Here is a 7014-nt window from a genome sequence, read left to right as displayed (position 1 = left end):
ACTATAATGTCAGATACTTTCACTCTAGCACTGAAACTATTCCACTATTTCAGTATTAACTGTCAAAAGTGAAACAAAAACATATCGCTACTGTAATTTCAAATATTTTCACTTTAATATTTTCAATTTCATACTGAAACTATTAAAGTGAGACTATACTCTCACATATATAGAGGCATACTATAAGACCCAAGTTAAAAACATTCCCAACAATTCAACTTCTCTGGTTGACATTAACACCCCCACCCCTAATAGGGGCCTTCATTCCCGCATTTTAGAGCTCCATGAGCTCCATTTTGCAGGAGCAAAATCTTTTTTACTGGTTCCAGAAGACTGAAATTTTGGAATATGCGCATAAAGATCAATAGTATGCGATACATGTCTCAGGATTAGAATTTTTAGGGTGTGTAAAGAGGGAAAGAACCCTCATGTTCAATTTTGATGAAATTCGAATCATATGTATTCCAGCTTACAGAAAATATAACAGAAAAGTCTCATTTTGCAATTGCATGTAACACGGGCAACGCCGGGTATCTCTGCTAGTATATATATATATATATGGGAGAATATACAAATAATAACAACAGACGAGGACGGGTGGTGTAAATAACAAAAGTATATATTAGTATGACGCTCGGGAATACGGAAAGTCTTTGACGTTTCGAGCTACGCTCTTCAACAGAAAGAATACGGAGACAAGGAGAAAAACACGGAGAAAAAAAATTGAATAGTGTTCAGTCAACGGTCAATCATAATAATGGCCGATCATAACAATGGCTGACCGGAAGTTAGAAATTCTTAAAAAAGGATGATAAAGGAGGTTTACAAAAGTGGAAAAGTTCAAAAGTTTTTTAGACGTCGTGGTATATTGAAGCGATTTCCAATCAGAAGATGGGTCCAGTGTAATCCGTGGGTAGGAGAGGTGCAGCCGGAGGGTATAAAGTTCAGAATCAAACAGTCCAGATCCAGAAGGAAAGAAGGTAGAATCCAAAAGTTGCTAGTGTGTGATGAGAGGAGACAGGATTAGCTGGTGCGACAGTGCAGTGAATTCGGAAAGAGTAGGCTGAGTGTAATAGTGATTACGGAGCTATGGCATCTTGGAAAGCTCCTTCTGGTCGTTCTGAGAAGAAAAGAACACTTGAATTTTGTTAATATTCAGGCCATGGCAGACAGGGATCCCTGCAAGTCAATGAGGTCCATCACCAGGGACGCTGGAGTGCCTGACTTTCAGGCATGTTATGCATGAAACATTCAGTATTCCTTATACAAAGTGAGAAAGGGACAATTTTTTATCCCAAGCCCTCAAGGATAGGAGGAAACATCGCGCTACGAAGCGTTTGAACAAACTCAAACAAATATATACATTTATATATATATATATATATATATATATATATATATATATATATATATATATATATATACTATATATATATATATATACTATATATATATATATATACATATATATATATATATATATATATATATATATATATATATATATACTATATATATATATATACATATATACATTTATATATATATATACATATATACATTTATATATATATATATAAATGTATATATGTATATATACATATATGTATATATATATATATATATATATATATATATATATATATATATATATATATATATATATATATATATATATATATATATATATACATATATATATATATATATACAGATATACATTTATATATATATATATATACACATACATACATGCATACATATGTATATATACATAATGGTTCATCCCATAACTAATGGCGATTTTTATGCTTGCTTTATATTTCAAAATTGAATAAATTATGTTAATTTTTAATCGAAACTCATTGTCGGCAATATATCTGGTAGACATGCAACTACGCTCTTCCAAATTTCACTTATTCATGACAAAAAATAATCCTCCACTACTATTCTCTCCTCGTCTACCGAATTCATATTTTCTCGTCCTAATAATTTTGAATACTATTCAATAAATGGTAATCATATGGAGCAATATCCGGCGTTTATAATGGGTAGGGCATCGTTTCCTATTCAGACTACTCCAGAATTTCGAATGTTATCCTTGTTGTATGCGGTCGAGCATTGTTTTGATGGCAGAATACCTGTCGTCTTGAAACCAAAGATGCTCATTTTCCGATGGCACGCAGGTGTTTACGAATGGTTGAATGACCAAATCTAAGCATCTCTGCTAGTTTCTCTTCAGATCTCGCAGGACGAGGAAACATCGCTGACACTAGCTTACACTTATTGTCTGATCTCCATGTACTGCATTAATATTCCTCGCATTTTCTTTGCGTTGTTTCCTTTGTTGAACTCATAAAGCCAAATATGCCGCATATGCTCCTTTCTCATTTCCCTTATAGCTTTGAAATAATATAGTTTTGTTTATCTTCTCTTGCTTGTTTTACATAGTAGACTGTGGCCATGCTGAGGCTCCACCTTCAGCTATTTTACTTGAACTAATCGAACACAATACTCATTTGCTTTTTAAGACTGTTACAAATTCTATCGTTTTCTTTTGCCGAACCGCTAATCTATTATATTCATCTCCCTAATACCCTCCCTTTTGAGTTCGTTTTTTCTTAAGAAGTGTAATTTTATTTCTTCTTATAAGTAATAATTTTTACATCACTCCAACTTCCATTTTGAGACTTTTTTAATCATACATTTACAAATTTAATATTATTTTCGTCTGGCATCCGCTTCCAGCAACTCCGCACATTTTCTTTTTCTTTCGCTTGTGCGTCTCGGTTGAGTTATTTGTAGTGTAGTAGGTACTTCAACAGTACCACATCACCATTCCATTACATCTTCATTTCTCTCGGGTTAACTCTCAACGATTGTTTTTTTTTTTAGTTGATTCATACGTCCCTACCTTGTACTGGGTAAAGTATTTTTTCATTTGAGTTCAGTAATCGGGCCGTAATCCCAACTTTGTTTTCCGTTCTTATATGCTCTAAAAAATACATTTTTACAGTTTTTGTAATGTCTAGCTGTAGTATCCTTTACAATTTTCCTTCTCACAACAGCAGGTAGCAATTTGTCGAAGACTGATTTTACTTTCCTCGCTGATAACATATCTGCTGAGATGCTGGGATTTTGTGTCAGACAGTATACTCTTAAGAATTGTTGTATAGCTACTTCATCCGTGATTTCTTTATTCGACTTTCATAAGGGTTCTCTTGAACGTATCGACAAAGCGTTTTGCTTGTCCGTTATATCTGGGATAGTATGGAACCGTAATTATATGTTCTACCGCGAACGTTTTACGAAACTTCTTTACACACAAAAGACACAAATTGTGTCCCATTGTCAGACACTTTTCTGTATTTGTCGCCAAGACTCGCTCATGTAAAACGTTTGTCATAGAGGATGTAGGCTTTTTACACAAATTTCTTTTTATTTAGAGAAAATATCTACTACCACTAAATAGTATGATCCATTTGAAAGGACCAGCGAAATCACTTTGTAGTCACAACCAGGTAACCTCTACCTGTGGCCAATGTTCACTTTATATAGTCGGTAATTTTGCTGCTAGAAAACATCCTCTACAGCCTTTCATTAAATGTTCAATTTCTCTATCCAGTTTTAGTCAGTATACATAGATACGCATTAAAGCTTTCATCCTCGAAATACCAGGAGGTCCAACATGGCAATTCCCTCAACAATTTCCTTTGCAGTGCATCAGGTATTACTACTTTCTGTGCATACACCAATTCGCCGTCACAAATTGTGTATGGGTTCACGTCTAGGTTTCGTTTCACCCCTATCCTGTTCCTTCTTAATTTACTGCCCACAGCGTTGTTTTCATTTCTGTTATGAATTTCACGTTTTCCGCATTTCGTTTTATGTCTTCTTGGGTTACCGGTAATTCGAGAAAGAGGAACAAAAGCAATAATGGGGATGATAGATAGATAGAGTAAAAGGTCACTTTTTAATTTGATGTTGTCATCCCATTGAAATTTCATTACAAAGCATTTTTCCTCTCTTTCCTTTCTCCTTGTATACCTATGAACATATTTGAAAATATACTCATCTCCTTATATACATGCTAGGAGTTAGTAGATTAATGATTTTCAATATGTCAATTTTAGGATGGGAAAGGTAAGAAAAAAGAGGATGACGAAAAGGGGAAAAGTGTTTCTTAAGTGAGTGCAGTCACCACAATGATGTGTGAAAGTAAAAAGGTCCACATTCCAATGAAAACATTCATTCTAATACTGACTGATTTTAAAATATAATTCCAGGTGTCACACATGCAGGGCTCCCTGCCTTTAGCCCTATGATGTGTAGCAACTGATATGTGTGCTTCTGGTCTATATCAGCTTCTTTGCTACGATCCACATTTTTTCCATGCAAAGGTTTTTATTCCCACCTATCAGAAATTGTTCAAAGTCTTCTTGCTTTGACATTGAATTTACCTTTTTTGCAACAACAGTTGCAGCGCACCCATCATGCTCTTCCAATTGGTTTTTACGCATGAACGTATTAACGAAGATTTTTTCCCTCCTTCATGAGCAAATGAAGCTTCTAAGAGTTTCTTAATATAAGCTTCTCCTTATTACTTTTACAGTTATTATCATTGTTGTTGTTATTATTATTATTATTATTATTATTATTATTATTATTATTATTATTATTATTATTATTATTATTATTATCATTATTATTATTATTATCATTTAAAAAAAAGGATTGACGTAACTCTTCACGAAGGTAAATAGTCAAGACGAAGAGTGCGATTTTAGATGTTTTATTTTTTGAACAATATTTCGACAGAACGTCTGTCTTTCTCAAGTTCAAACCAAAAGGTGATTGAAAATTCAAAATTTCAGAAACCAAACGTAAACTATGAACGTGAGTAACCAGCGTCCGTATGTTGATAGAATGACATCATCAGTTTTTGTCAGTTTTTTAATAAGCAGAAAGAAAGAAAGAAAAAGGTAGACGACAGAAAAAGAAAAGAAAAAGAGAGAAAGAAGAATATTCAATCAAACAGTTTTGTATAAATTTGATGATATTCTCCTGTCATCTTATTCATTCCTCCAGGGCGTGATGTCAATAACCCGCAGACATATTTCTCCTCATACATTCTGTGAAGTGAAAGTGGGGTACATTCAGGATATTTTTTGGGAATGTGCACTTTCAAATCTTCTTCAAAATTGCAGCCGCTTGAAACAAAATGTTCAGCAAGTTCTGTTGAACTACTGTTCTTGTGCCTGACGTCGAATCTGTGCCCATTAAACCTTTTGTTTAATTGTTCCGTTGTACAACCAACATAAATCAAGTTATGGTTAGTGCATTCTGCACCGTACACTAAATGGGAATCTTTGCAGGTTCCCCCTTCTGTATAAATCATAACATTTCTATTATGATTTTTGATGGTATTTACTCCACTCATGTTGTTGCACAATGAACAGGGCTTACCTCTCTTGCGGCTGTTCTTTAAAGTACAGCGTGTAGATACTCCAATGTTCGTGTTCTTGGAGTCAGATATAGAGGTCAATAATTCTTTTATGTTCTTATTCCATCGAAAGGCTACAATGGGCGGCTGAGGAAATATCTGTTTGAAACTGGGATACTTTTTCGCCACATGTTGGTAACTTTCATGCAACACTTTTGAAATGCCAGCGAAACGTCGGTGCCAGTTAATCACTAAAGGAATTCTGTAATCTGTTGTATTTTGTTTGCTAAGATTAGGCGTGTAGGCTTGACTATCTTTGCTAATCTTAGCTATTTCACTTGCTATTTCCTTTAAACGTGATTCACTGTAACCCCGTTTGACATAATGACATACAAAAGCATTTGCATGTTTCCAGTAATCCCCTATGTCAGTGCAAATCCGTTTTATCCTAGAAAATTGGGATTTCGGATTTGACCGAATAAGATGATGTGGATGATCGGAGCAGCGGTGGAGATATATGTGGGATGACGTTGGCTTGCAAAATAACTCTGTCACTATTCTGCCTCCAGAAAACTTGACTTTTGTGTCCAAAAATTCAACGCTAGTTTTTGAAAAACTAGACGTAAATTTTATGTTGAACTTAAAGCCATAGTTTCTAGCAAAACAATCACAGAAATGTAAGAAGTCCATTAAACTATCCTGTGATCCTTCCCAGACAAAAAATACGTCGTCAATGAACCGTAACCAAAGTATTGGTTCATGACCATGAAGGGATTTGAATGTCTTCAGTAACTTTGTCTCAAAATTTGTCATAAAGACATTAGCGAAATTAACTGCCATGGGGGTACCCATGGCGCAACCCTTCGTCTGGTGGTAGAATCTTTGTCTAAACTGCATTGTGTTACTTTCTAACACAAACCTCAATAATCTACAGAGCAAATTTGTTGGAACACTTTTATTTGACCGCTTTTCAAAGGCATCCATGCATGCTTCTACCCCTTCATTATGGTCAATATTAGGATATAAGGAACAAACATCCATGGTTACCAAAAAACAGTTCTCAACACGGCCTCGGCGCTTAAAAAAGTTATTGATTTTAGATACAAAATCAAAAGTGTCCCGAATATAGGAACTTGATCTTTTTGCGACGGGGAGTAGAAAGCCATCCAGCCATTCCGAAATTTTGGCCGTACAGCATTCATATCCGCTGCAAATTGGGCGCATTGGAAGAAATTTTTCGAACTTTTTGTGTATTTTAGGGAGACCATAAAATACAGGTGTTCTTCTTTCAGACCTTAAAATCCTAGATTCAGCCTTACTAACGAAATTGTTTTCCTCCATTTCCAGAATTATTTTGTCAAGTTCCTCTCTGTAATTGGGGTTTGGATCGACAGGTAATTCTTCATATGAAGTTTTGTCATTTAAAACTTCTTCACAAGCCGAAATATACTCACTTTTGTCCATAATGACGATAGCGCCTCCCTTATCCGCCATCTTAATAACAATAGAATCGTTATTAGCTAGACGTCGGAGTGCGTAACGTTGGGAATTTGTGAGGTTATTCCAGGATT

The sequence above is a fragment of the Octopus bimaculoides genome, chromosome 30, assembly GCF_046866305.1.
Source record: "Octopus bimaculoides isolate indiv1 chromosome 30, ASM4686630v1, whole genome shotgun sequence".
NCBI classification, from domain to species: domain Eukaryota; kingdom Metazoa; phylum Mollusca; class Cephalopoda; order Octopoda; family Octopodidae; genus Octopus; species Octopus bimaculoides.
This window is presented reverse-complemented; position numbering follows the sequence as displayed.